The 13,160-nt window shown below is 40.0% G+C and overlaps 1 protein-coding gene across 4 annotated transcripts in view; it reads left to right on the top strand.

Moving 5' to 3' along the window:
• The first annotated feature begins 269 nt into the window (after window positions 1–269).
• The window catches only part of ctif (CBP80/20-dependent translation initiation factor), a 61,955-nt gene continuing 49,064 nt past the window's right edge, over window positions 270–13,160 (top strand). For 2 of the 4 annotated variants that reach the window (XM_026173598.1, XM_026173594.1), the window contains exon 1: window positions 271–491. The gene's annotated coding sequence lies outside the window, so the exon portion shown is untranslated. Of the gene's footprint in view, window positions 492–525; window positions 673–13,160 lie in introns of those variants that run through there. The other 2 variants (XM_026173597.1, XM_026173595.1) reach the window with 2 other exon arrangements.

The raw sequence follows: 13,160 nt of genomic DNA, 5'->3' as shown, positions 1-13,160 counted from the left end.
TTCCAGATTTAACATAAGATAACATGACATAACAATTTGAAACTTTGACGTAATAACCCACAATCTTAACTTACTTGATCTTTAACTTACTTTTTTGCAGTGTTGGAACCTAGCTTCAATTGTTATATCTAAGGGCTGTAATAATTTAAGGTTTATATGTTTTCGGTAAGTAGCACAGAGATTCACTGGGTATGGAAATTGTGGATAACGATTAATGCGCTAGTAATAAACCCGTAACAATCTGTTACTTAACTACACTCTATTTCCCACAGTGCTCCGCTCTTGAGTGCACGTGTCAATGATGCCAGCAGACCGGACTGAACGTCACATTCCTGCATTCCCTTTTTCCTCAGTGTGGGACGTCGGAGTTGCCACTGGATAGCTAACCCTCTTTCCCCCTCGCTTTCTTTTAGAGAAACACACCCATGACACGGCGGATTTAATCTCTGGAGGCGATCCAAGGTTCGCCAGGAGTTCGCATTTCACTTCGGGTGAGGATTTACTTCGTTTTAAGACAACAGAAGGTGTTTTTCGGTTGGAGCGTTTCAACCGTTGTAACGAGATAACAGTTTTAAGAGATGCGCTGGATTTGCTGCGAGTTGTCTCAGTGAGTGACCTGGTTATGCTGGGATTGGTTAAGCCTCCACCAGCAGACCTGTTGATACGACAGAGGTGACGGAGACTTGTTTGAATTTGTAATTTATAGCCTTTCGGTTACTGCTCCTAAGGGCTAACGCTAGCCGGCTGGTTAGCCGCAAAGCTTGCGTCACCATTGTTACCGGCGATACGCGGGCACACGCAGACACACAGACACACACAACAGGGCGTGGAAGTGCCCCCAGATGTGGCTTTGTTACCTTAACAGGAACAATGCTGTGCAGCTGTTTTCAAAACCTCTGACATAAACGAACCGTCATGTATCGCTTCACTGACCCCGGTACACACGGTACTAGCATCACAGACAGCATGGGCGTGGTTCTAAGTGCTAAATTTAAAAAAAGAAAGCTTAAGCTATAGTGGCACAGGTTGTTAGTCTTTCTTCGGTTTCTGTAACGTTGCGTCATACTTGCTTGACAGGAATCATGGGAACAGTCGCTTAAAGCGTTAAAGTCAATCAGCTGTGCTGAGCTAGCTGCAGAGCAGCACACTGTCTCAGCTGTTGGCCCTCACAACAAAGAGTGGATCATCACAGCTGCGACTGTGGCAGGACAGAGGCAGATCAACATTTCTGTCAGATTTGGAACGTCTGTCTAAATATATTTTAACATAAACTTTAGCTCATACTCCAATGATGAATGTGTTACATGTTATTCATTAATCATGCAGTCCTTAATGAGAAAACTTGGCAGGCTTAATATTTTGATCACTAGCCGACCTGACTGTTGCTCTTTAGCTCATACTTCGGTGAAGTTTGCGCATGGCATTCCTGGGATTCCAGCTGTTTAGGGACTGATTGGATCAGAGTGACTTTACTGATTTAAGGAATGTTTGCATGCTGCTACAAGTCAAAAAGCAGAGACCAAGGTAACCTTTTTTAATGCAGACTTAGAAGCTAGACCTATTTTGCATGATTGCATTATACAGGTGGTATTATTAATAGAGAATTTAAAAAAAGATTGTCTGCAGTGATGAAAGCATGTCTCTGCAGTGTATTTACCTTGTCACATTACTGTGATCACTCAGGAGACATATGCTATTTCATTAGAATGCCAAGTGGTCAGTCATGCTCAGCCACTTTCTCATTCTGTACATGTACATGTAAAGTCCACCCATTTGGTAACATTTAGCTGTTGTGAAGATAGTTCAGTCAATTATGATTTGGCCATGATCTGATAGTACATGAGCAAAGACATACTTGGTTGAGATTTGCCTACAGTTGCAGGGAATTCAAGGATATGTATGAAATTGAACTTTGATAATATGCCTATATTACTATCATCAAATAGCTGATCAAGAAAAAGAAAGATCTGATACACTATGTGCCCCACATATGCTCAATAAAGGATACTGTGGATTCTTAATACACATTGCTACAGTTAGGAAATATTAGAAATATCCATCCATTTGCTTTTTCACTTTGTGATATGTTGTGTAGTTAGATTGCTCTCACATTAATATAAAACTGAGTTTTGCTGATGTGTAAATGTGGCCTGAAAAAAAGTTTCATTCATACTAATCTAAGCGTCAGTGCATCATCATCACCCCTGTGATCTGCCATCATGGCGCATGTGAATCCTGCATTGACGTGATGAACGATCGTTATTGTGAACTCTGTCCTGGGAGACCATACAGGGACAAAAAAAGAGAAAAGACAATAATGAAAGTCTGATCTCACCAGTGATGCCAGGGTTAATTTCCATAGCAGCAGGTAACTCTTACCTCTGTGTTGTATGTCAACGTAAGCATTAGAAAAGAGCTGGTGTTTAGGTCATGATGTAGACCCGGTTCCCTGTATGTGCGTGTAGCGCTTTGAAGAATGTGGAGGAGGCACAAATATAGCAGCAATCTTACGGAGAGAGTGGGAGCTGCCTGCACAAAACTGGATCATCCTGAGTCAGGCTGTAAAGCAGAAATCTAGCCTTGTTTCAGTGGGGGCTGCTCCTCATTACATTGCTTCTCTGGAACGGATGAGTGAGTGGGAAATGAGAAAGTGAGGATAGAGTGATTACACGGTTGATGAATCAGAGAAACATACAGCAGTTCTGTGAGAGATGACGGAGCTCCAACATGTTATATACTATGGTTTTTGCAGTAAGCCATTGTGTTGCTACTAGTTGTGTTGTTTGTGTGGTTGATCTCTTTGTCATCATCTCAGCCCTGACCAATAATAGCCACAGCTCTGTTGAACACTCACCTTTGTGCCTGTCTTTTGACTTTTGGTTCCTGTTCACCTTTAAGGTCTCAGGACTGTTATCTACCCTCCATACATGTTAGGAAGCCTGTGAGCAGGTCAGCATGCCCTCATTTGTTTGTCACACCTCCACGCTCGTGTGTCCGGACAGAAGAGCATAGCAATGTGGAGCTTCAATCCCAGCAGTTCTGCAGTACTGCACATGCCCAGTCCATTCCCATTTGGTCAGTACAGGGACAAAGAGGGACAAAAGAGGACAATGAGGCTATTGTTTTAAGTATACACACACACCATTGTACCTCCCCTCTCGTGTGACATGTGCACACACTGTTAGTCTCTTCCACTGGATTCAGGTCGTTCTAATCACACACTTATGTGTACAAGTGTACACATAAGAGGGAAAAAATGGAATATTTTTATATTTTGTTTTATGTAACTTGTATTGCAGTGTGAAAGAACAGGTAGTATTTTATGACTTGAATAGCTCTGCTAGGAGAGTTGATCTTTGTAGAATGACTGTGTGATTTTGCAGTGGAGCGCATCTTTGTAGAAAAAAAATCTATATTTATAAAGTGCCAAAAAAGAATGACCTCTTAAGCTGATTTACATCAGTTGTTCTTTAGAGAACTTTCATGCAGTCGTTTTCAACACAACAATTCGTGGAGGAGAAACTCTTCCAGCGCTAGGGAGATGAATGAGGGCAGGATGTCAGACAAATGAACGGCATTGAGCATCCAGTTAATTTTCAGAGTTAACTGTGGGGATTAATTGCTATCAGTGTGCTCTGAAGCCATCAGCAAAGATCATCATCATCAAGTATAACTGAAGCTGAATGTCTAACCTTGAGGCTCCCTATCGCACATAAATTTATGTTTTTATATTGTTATGACTGTAACTTTTAGCTATGTAAAGGGACCCATATGGAAAAGATATATATAAATCTTATAAAGTTTGTATCTGTCTTGTGTGAAACTTGTATGAAAAGCATATAAGTGTGAAAACAGATATAAGATCCCTTGAAAAATTATATAATGAAACTTGTATGTTTTGGATACTTACTAAAACAATGTATGAAAGTAGAGCTGGGCGATAGAACGATAACGATATGTATCGCGATATAACTTTTACTCGATAGAGAAATTAAACTATCGCGATAGACTTCGCCGCTCTTGTCCTCTTAAAAAAAACAACAAAAAAAACAGGTCAGCCAATCCAAATTAAGTAGCGCAGAGCCGAACCAATCACAGCCGCAGCGTCACGTCGCGTGACTTGTTACGTACAGCACAAGTGCCAAGCCGCACGTGTGTTTGTTTGGGAAGCAGCCAGCGTGTAATGGAGGAAATGAGTGTGCCGACTAGAAAAATCAACCGAGCGTGACCGAAGAGAAAACAGATGATGGTTCCAATGCCGGAGAGATTGTCGAACGGAAGAGCCATAGAAGTTCCGTAGTGTGAAGGTATTTCGGCTATTTCAAGTCTGACAAAAAACAGAGTAGCGTGCACTGTAAATTGTGCCGAAAGCAAGTCTGGAAATACAATAAACTGGTGCATGCGTCACACTGTGCGCCACGTTATTGTTTCGGTGAAATGAATTTCTACAATACTGTTACTGTTAATTCTACTCTCTGCAGTGTTTAAATGCTTACATATACACACAGTTACTGTCCGTCCACACATACGACTCGGTTCTGCTTCTATGCCCCAGCTTTGTTTACTTTTTCCCACCGAGGCTTCTAGACTTCTGATTGGCCAACATTTCTGCACGGTTAGGAATCTAGCGCCACCTGCTGCTTTGGCATGTTCATAGCAGCGTTTTCCTTCATTTCTGCCTTTATGTGTGGACGGGATTATTTTTTTAAACGAAAACGGAAAATCTCCGTTTTCAAAAATATCCGTGTACGTGTGGACGTAGCCTCAGTCTCTGACTGGAAGCGCTAATTCGTCATTCGGCTTTTGTCAGACTAAAGTAACTGTTAAAACTGTTTGAAAAGCTCAGCTATACAACAAGGAGAGATTGAGAATTTCCTTTTAGTTCTCAGTTTATTTGATATTGACAAAAGTTAGTCAGTTTTGTCTGTTCTTCTGTAAAACAAACTAAGATTTATTTTTAGAATTAATATTTTGTTTTTAAGTGGAATTGACAATTTAGTCTGTTTCGTTTGTTCTATTTTGAAACTTAAACGCTTTAGCGGCTGCCTTTTGTGTAGTTTGCAATATTTGCCTTTATTTATCTGAAAAAGTCTCATGTTCCTTAAGTACATCTACCCTGTTGAACTTATTATGGGAAATAAATATTTAAATAAAAACAAGCTGCTGATTATTTCACATTTGTTACACCCCGGCCTAGGCAACCGGAGTGCAACACGAAAAAAAGTAAAAATAAAGAAAAAAAAACACACAAAAAAAAAACCCACTAAGGCTCTCCACCAAAGACGTCAAACTATTTACAACGGGGGGAAGATCGCGACCATGACATACAGAAACACAGGGCTTAAATACATAGAAGGAGCAATTAGGGAATGGACCACAGGAGGGAAACACAGCTGGGGCAAATTAGACCTGACGAGACAAGGAAACGTAAACTGAACACACTAAGATAACAACAGACCTTCAAAGTAAAACAGGAAACACATGACAGTCACGCAAAAACAAAACACTGACAACACCGAAACGTAACACATTTTACTTGTGAGCAACGGCACATTTAAATCTTACAAATATAGTTATTTGGCTTATATCGTGATAGATATCGTTATCGCCTGAAATGAAAAAAACATATCGTGATATGAAAAAATCTCATATCGCCCAGCTCTATATGAAAGTAATGCGAAAGTGGCCACTTTCATGAGTAAATCATGTAAGCCTTATATGATTTACTCATGAAAGTGGCCACTTTCATGAGTAATCACATATAAGTTTTTACTATTTCTTTTCCGTATGGGGATATTCCCCTTGTTTAGCCCTGACAATTCCCTTGTATCCATGTCATCTTTAGTAGTAACAATAATAGATCTACAAAGGCAGTTTTCTCGATTGTTGCCACCTGTTGCTCTGGTAACAGGATTTCTGCTTCTGTTTTGGTGCTGTACTTCCCGATGCCTGTCAGGGGTATCCTGAGGTTGACTACTTACCTACGTTGCAAACTTGACCAACAAGCCACCCCTCTCAGGCTTACGGAGGTTTGAGAATGCCCTTTTTTTTTGCCTTTGTATGAAAACCATAAGATGGACAAATATAGGGGATGCACTCTCTAAAGTGTGACGAATGTCTGAAAAGAAAATGAAATAGAATTTCCAGTTTCACTACCGAGACGCATTATGCAGAAAAAGTGTCGCGGGAGAAATTGTGATTGATTGGTGCCAGCCACATAATGCTTATTATTATCCCTCGGCTTTGTCAGAGAGTGGCACGCAATGTGAACAGTGACACTTTTTCAACTGCATTTTGTAGGCGATATATTTAAAGTGTTCATGTTTGCTAGGTAAGAAGACGCGCTCATCCTGGTACTACCGGTTCCAGTGAATGCAAAATAAGATGCAGTATTAAAAGGATTTATTTGTCATTTACTTATAAAATAAATGAAGCACGTTGTGGAGTCCTGTATTATGATAGAAAATTGTCCATTTGTCATTACATACTGGCAGAGGTGTAAAAAATCTTTGAATCTCTGTGTCTTCAGTGACTGTTAATGTTTCATATGCACACAGGTGTTATTAGTACCCTTTGCTGACTGTAAAGCCCTTGATCCTAAGCAAAGTATGTGGTTGCTCCATTTAACCTATTTGCATACATCTATTACAGCAAGTATGTCTGCTGAATGATTAGAGTCAAAGAAGGCACGCAGCTCTTCTGCTCTCAAGAATAGACTACTCCAAATTATATTTAAGCTCAAGTGTGAGTTTCTTAAGCTGCCAGTCAGTAGTAGACCAGATTAGACGTATTACCAGCTCTCACTGCATGGGGTGAGAACATTGACTTGGATTCCCACTGGGTAGACGGGGTCTCATGTTCTGCTCTGTTTGGCTTGTGAGGATTATGGTTCTTACTGATTGGTTGTTGTGTAACCATATCAAAGGTTGCAAATCACCGAATGGTTTAGGCTTGTTTTTCTGTATTCACACAGTAGAAGCTGTGTTCTTTCCATTACAGCTGATTTCTTTTTAGTGAGTAAAATCCACGAAGAGAGTGACGCACATCACGTGAAAGAGTCCAAAAAGTCTGTTCCGCACTCTGACGCTTAAATTGAGTTTGTGCTTATGTGTTAAATTTTCATTGTAGGTACACTGAAACCAAAACCCCCCCTCCCCCAGCCACAAAAACCTACACCGAAACCTGGTGTGGTCCTCGACAGAAATGGAAGACTGGTTGGCCCGTTCAGTACCATTATTTCTTCCTTTTTGTGGATTTTCCATCTTCTTTTTCTGCTGCCAGTTTTAGAATTGACTGGAACAACTCGAAGATAAAAGCTCCATCATGGTGGTAAAGCATGGTACAGGTACAGCATGCACAGGTATAAATGCTGGGAAAGGCATCAGCCACTAGGCTATGTCATAGGCTCAACATAGATCCAGGGCACAAGTCATATTTAAGCTTTAGGAACAATAATTCAGTTTGTTCAATATCTCATTCAGTAGGCCTGGCAGTGTGTTAATTCAGCACATCAACAGGCTAACTTGTGCAGTGCATTCTCCAGAAGTTTAAGATAGTTACTAATTATATGTATGGTTTTCCAGAAAAGTTCCACTTTCCCTACAATTTAAAAAAAAATACGAGCCTGTGCATATGTTTTCATTTCATAAAATTACATTTTTGGATATGCCCATGCTTCAATGTTCCTTTTGGACCACAATTAACTTCTAAACTAGTTGTGACAGTACTCTTTCATTATTCAGACATTAATTAGACACATTGATTAGAATGTCTACAGCAAAATTGATTTTTTGTGTGTGTTTATACACCACTCCTGTTGTAAGTTTGCATATATTTGTCCATTAATTGACAAATATATGCACTCTGATTTTGGAGATACATCCAATCACGGACATGCATAGTGATGAAAGTATATCTATCGGTCCTGAAACAAAGACACAGTGTGCAGTCCAGTGCCACGCTGTGTCTGTCTGGCCAGTTTAGTATCAACATGAACACTGCTTCACTTTGGGCATCGATGCAGCTGACCTCATAGTCTGCTTTGCATTTTATAGGGTTAATGTTTCTCTGCTTGCCTGGAGGGTCACTGCCTGAGGTAACCAAGCTTCTCACCACACATTGTTACTAGGGCTGCCACAAACGATTATTTTGATAGTCGACTAGTCACCGATTATTTTTGCGATTAGTCGACTAATCAGATCATCATCCATTGGACGTAAAGCGTACAGCTTATTGCACCAGCAGCATCTGCTCTTATATAACTATCATTAGCTTACAGCTTTAAGTGTTTCAGGTCTGTGGTAACTAAAAATAAAGACAAGATGATAGTTTATTAAATTTTAATGAAATCTGCAGATTGTTTTGGTGAAGTTTAATAAACTCCTTGCTATCTAAAATATAACAGGACACCGGAGTAAATTCTCGAGCATCTCACACTTCTGATGATCAGCTGTCTGCTTGATGTTTATTCAGCTGTGTGATAACTATAACTTTAATCTCAGCCAAACCGATTTACTCAGGAACAAATAAAATACTGAAAAAAGCCAAACAATAACATTTTTAAGTTATCTAAGTGACTTATATATGTTTAACCTGAGTAGCGAAAGACGGCGGTGGGTTTGAAAACGATTTGCCGGGAGTCCGGTGTTCTCACGGCGCTAGTGAGCCTAGCCCCCGGCTAGCTATCGAGCTAGTGGGTAACAGACGTCTCCGAAATCGTCTGAGCGCTTTTGAAAATATGTGGTGTCTTGATAAACTGAGCAGATATTTGAGGTTTACACAGCTACATTCTCGCCTGAAAATATGTTAAACATTTATTTTGTGACCCAGAAAGAATAATAAGAGTAATATTAAAACTAACCAGCTGCCGCCATTGTTGGAAACTGAGCAGGGCTGCGCTATGAATTCTGGGACACAGCTTCTTCTTCGTCGGAGTTTAACGGCAGCTGGCATCCTTGTACATGCAGTGCTGCCATCTTCTGTTTCAGTCCGTTATTACACTCTTAAATCCTACTACTTATTCCTGCGTCTTTTGGGATCTTACAAAGCTTCAAACGACGCGTCGACTATTAAATCAGTCGTCGACGATTTTGATAGTCGACGTAATCGTGACTAGTCGACTAATCGTGGCAGCCCTAATTGTTACTCCACTATTCATGCTGGAAAGGCTTTGTAATAAGTAATAATGTGTGTATTTTTTGGCTGATAACAAGCTGTGAGACTCTAAAACATAGAGCGGCTCAGGTAAATTGTCCCTAACCCTAACCGGAACCTGCCAGAACCACTCGGCTAATGACAATGGATAGTAATAAATTACGTGGCTTGTCTAGATTCAACTGAAAGGTTAGGAGGAGACTTTGATGTCTGCAATTGTTGTGTACTGATATGCAATTTCTTAAGCGGCTTAAGTTTAGCAGTGAAGTTTGAGGGGAAGCTGGACAGGATGGCAGGCAGTTCTTTGTTGTAACAGCTGTTAGGATTGGGGCAAAAGAGCGAAAAGATGGAGACAGGAAAGAGCAGAGGAGTTAGAGCATTGTGGGTCAGGGGACTGAAAAATGTAGTTTGAGAAGACAGAAAAGGAGAATAGAGAAAAGAGGAGAGAGTGTGTTATACTGTGATGATTCTACAAGCAAATTAATACTACATAAACAGGTAGTATAAAAAAACTCCACAGTGCAACAACCACTGCAAAAATTGCTTGAAATCTGGAGACATGGGTCAGGATATTTTATACTTTCTTACATGGTGCACACAGCTGGAATAAGTGGATTCACATGTGTTTGCACTACTGGAGATACGCTCTGTGGTGCCGGTGAGGGAGTTTGCAGGAAGCAGGACACATGAAGCCTGCTCGCTAGAGGTGAGTGTGCTGGACCGTTAACTGGACTGTTTGCACACTGGCGCAATCCAACATTACACAAACTTGTAGTAAAAAGCTGGAAAGTTTTAGACCGGCTAATGCTAAGCTTCATTGTGTTGAACACTTATCTGCTTATATGCACCTCGAATGCTTATGCACGTTTGTCTGCAAACCATTTTATACTACTTATCTTGGTCCAGGTCATATGACCCTGCTGGTCGATCCACATGCTTTTTTTGGAATGCAGTCTAAAATTTTCGCCACCCTGTAGTTCTTATCTATTTTAGAATAGCTATAGTAAGTAATTTAAACAAATAGTTGACAGTACCTGGGGTTGATGACAACTGGTGTGTTGAGTTTTTATCTAACCAAATTCCCTGCGCCAGGAGGGGAAGACATTGTTGCAAATCAGTGACTGTTTCTGTCTTGCTCGATACTTTTCTCTTCCCATCATTCTTTTACAGGTCAACCTTGGTTTCATCTATACAAAGAATTTCTTTTATCAGAAAGATCATAGCTCTTTTAGATGTTTTCTGGCACCAGTGGTTTGCACCTTGTTGCAAATCCTCTGTTTTTACGTTTTTGCATCTCTGACAGTGATACATCTATCTATTTTAGAGCATTCATGACTTGGCAAGAAGCTGAGAAGTTGTTTTTCTTAGGCAAGGAAAGAATCCTTCAATCATCTGCTGTAATTACCTTCTGTAGCCTTTCAGGCTTATTGGTTTTGCTAAGCTGGCCTGTGTCTTCCCTTTCTCAGGCAATTTACCACATTGTTGATTTGGCTACGTTTTTGCAATCTCTCTGATGGGTTTAGTTTGCTTTTTTTTCACTCGCTTCAACATTTTTTTTAGACGTTCATTGGGAGTTCTTGTGAAAAGATATGAAACTACCATGGCCATGAAACTGCTTGTCAGTCAATTGTTCAATGGCTAAACAGTCAACACGCTATTTTTGTAAATCTCCTCGAATTAAAGCTAAAAGTCTGCACTTCAATCACATCTTGATTGTTTGGTCAAAAATCCCCTGTGAAAAAAGTACAAAAATTATGTCATTGTCCAAAAGTTCATACATTAAATATTTCAGACAAACAGGTCAGGATACAAGGATGACGTAAGGAAAAAGTCACATTGGATGTTGTGTTAAAAATAGGCATTAGTGCCCACCCTGTAACTGTATGGATCTTCTCTACTCCCAAGTTGAAGATGTTTGTAAAGTATGCGTGTATCATAGGAGTCAGGTTAGGCGTGGATACAAAATGCAGCTTATTTAAATGTCAGAAATCTTCTCATTTCATGTGAGCGTAGATAGAAAGGCTGGACGATCATTACTAGTAAGTTAAAATGCAAGCAGGACTTCAGAATGATTTCATCATTGTCTGCATCTTTTTGTTATTTGAGAGCTCATATCGCTGATTGATCTTAGCGTGTATGGGGAAGATGAGACCTGTGTTTGGTGAATCTGAGCTGCCTTGCAATGCTATTTGTGTCCCTGACCTTGCAGAGTCAGTTCCTCTGTTTAGTCAAAGCTCTAAGATGGGCTACCAGCCTGCAGAGCATCTTTATTTGTTATTCCTCACATATACACCAAATACAGTAGTATCCTTTTCTTTGTGAAGAGCAGGTCCTTGCTTTAATCTCCTATCCTTTTCCTGCAGCCTATAAGTACAATAATAGTTTGGCTTTTTTTTACTGTTATACGTGATTGTGTTTTATGACTAAACACTTATTTTTCCCTCATGAGAAAAAATTGATTTTTAGTCAATGTAGCCATGAAACAAATCAGAACTGCAGATTTAGAGTGCTGTGTTATATCTCCTGTGATATGCAGAACAAGCTTTATATCCTGAAGTTAATGCCATTGAGATGGACCTGGTGATTTACTCATCCCCTACAGAAAGCACATAAAGGCTGTAATAGCACTGTAGAAATTGTCATAGATAGCAAGGCAAAAAACCCCAGAAGCTATGTGTATTTTGCATCAATCAAAGGGGCAATAATTGCTGGCAGCTGTTTACCCTTAGGCAGTAATCCCACACTACATATCAAGGACAACAGTAGGACAACTGACTGGATTGTAGCCACTATCGATATGCATCTATCAACATACTGTTGCATTCACACTATTATTGATTGCAGCTCTACTTATTCAAACTGTGTTAAAAGTATTATAAGTCAACACTTTTAACTTCAGAGCTCGAGTGAATAAACACAGTGCTGTAAAAAAAAAAAGTTTTGATTTCTTTTGTAATTTTTATGTTTCAGATTATCAAATTTTAATATTAGACAAAGATAAGTGAAAAAAAATACTAAATGCAATTTTCCAATTATGATTTTTTTTAATCAAGAGAGAGAAGATATCCAAATCTTCCTCGCTTTGTGTGTGCCCTAAACCAGCGGTCCCCAACCTTTTTTGCGCCACAGACCGGTTTATGTCAGACAATTTTTTCACGGACCAGACTTTAAGTTGTCGCGAATAAATACAACAAAATAAAACCAGTACCGGTAACAAAAAAGGAAATGCATTCATAACACAGGGGAAAAGACCCAGGGAAAAAAATGACGATGAAAACTGCTAAAATCTCTGAAAACCATAAATTTCACACCCGAGGTTCAACTCTCGCGGCCCGGTACCAAATGACTCACGGACCGGTACCTGTCCGTGGCCAGTGTGTTGGGGGCCGCTGCCCTAAACCTAATAACTAGTTGCACCACCCTTGACAGCAAGAACTGCAATTGAGTATTTGTAATAACTGGCACTGAGTGTTTCACATCCTCGTGGAGGAATTTTGGTCCACTCTTCTTTGCAGAATAGTTTTAATTCGCTCACACTGCTGGGTTTTCAAGCATGAATGGCCTGTTTAAGGCCATGCCATTATCGGATTTAAGCCCAGACTTTGATTAGGCGTCTCTTATATAAGTTTATTATATATAAGTTAATTTACCATTAATTTTTAATGTCTGAAGTGAGTTTGCACTGTCCATGGTTCGTATACAGTGGGTCCATGTAAAATAGTGGTTTACACATTCGATTAACACATGACACATGAAAATTTGCTGGTAGAGCAGTGGGAGACACAAATCCCTTTGGGGTTCCATGAGTAAGGGCGTCTGGCATAAAAATCTGCTAGGTCAGATATGCAGAGATACCTGCTGTGGCAACCAGCAGGGAGTATCCAAAAGTAGCAGGTTGTTACCGGTTTGGCTGAGGACATAGCGAGGGGTACAACTTGGATTGATTGGATTGTCAGATAAATTTGTTGCCTTTTTGGGCTGCATATGAGTATGAAAAGTGTTAGTTT

Source organism: Astatotilapia calliptera, chromosome 7, assembly GCF_900246225.1.
Source record: "Astatotilapia calliptera chromosome 7, fAstCal1.2, whole genome shotgun sequence".
Taxonomy (NCBI): domain Eukaryota; kingdom Metazoa; phylum Chordata; class Actinopteri; order Cichliformes; family Cichlidae; genus Astatotilapia; species Astatotilapia calliptera.
Note: the sequence above shows the minus strand (reverse complement) of the source record. Positions and strands in the feature narration are given on the sequence as shown.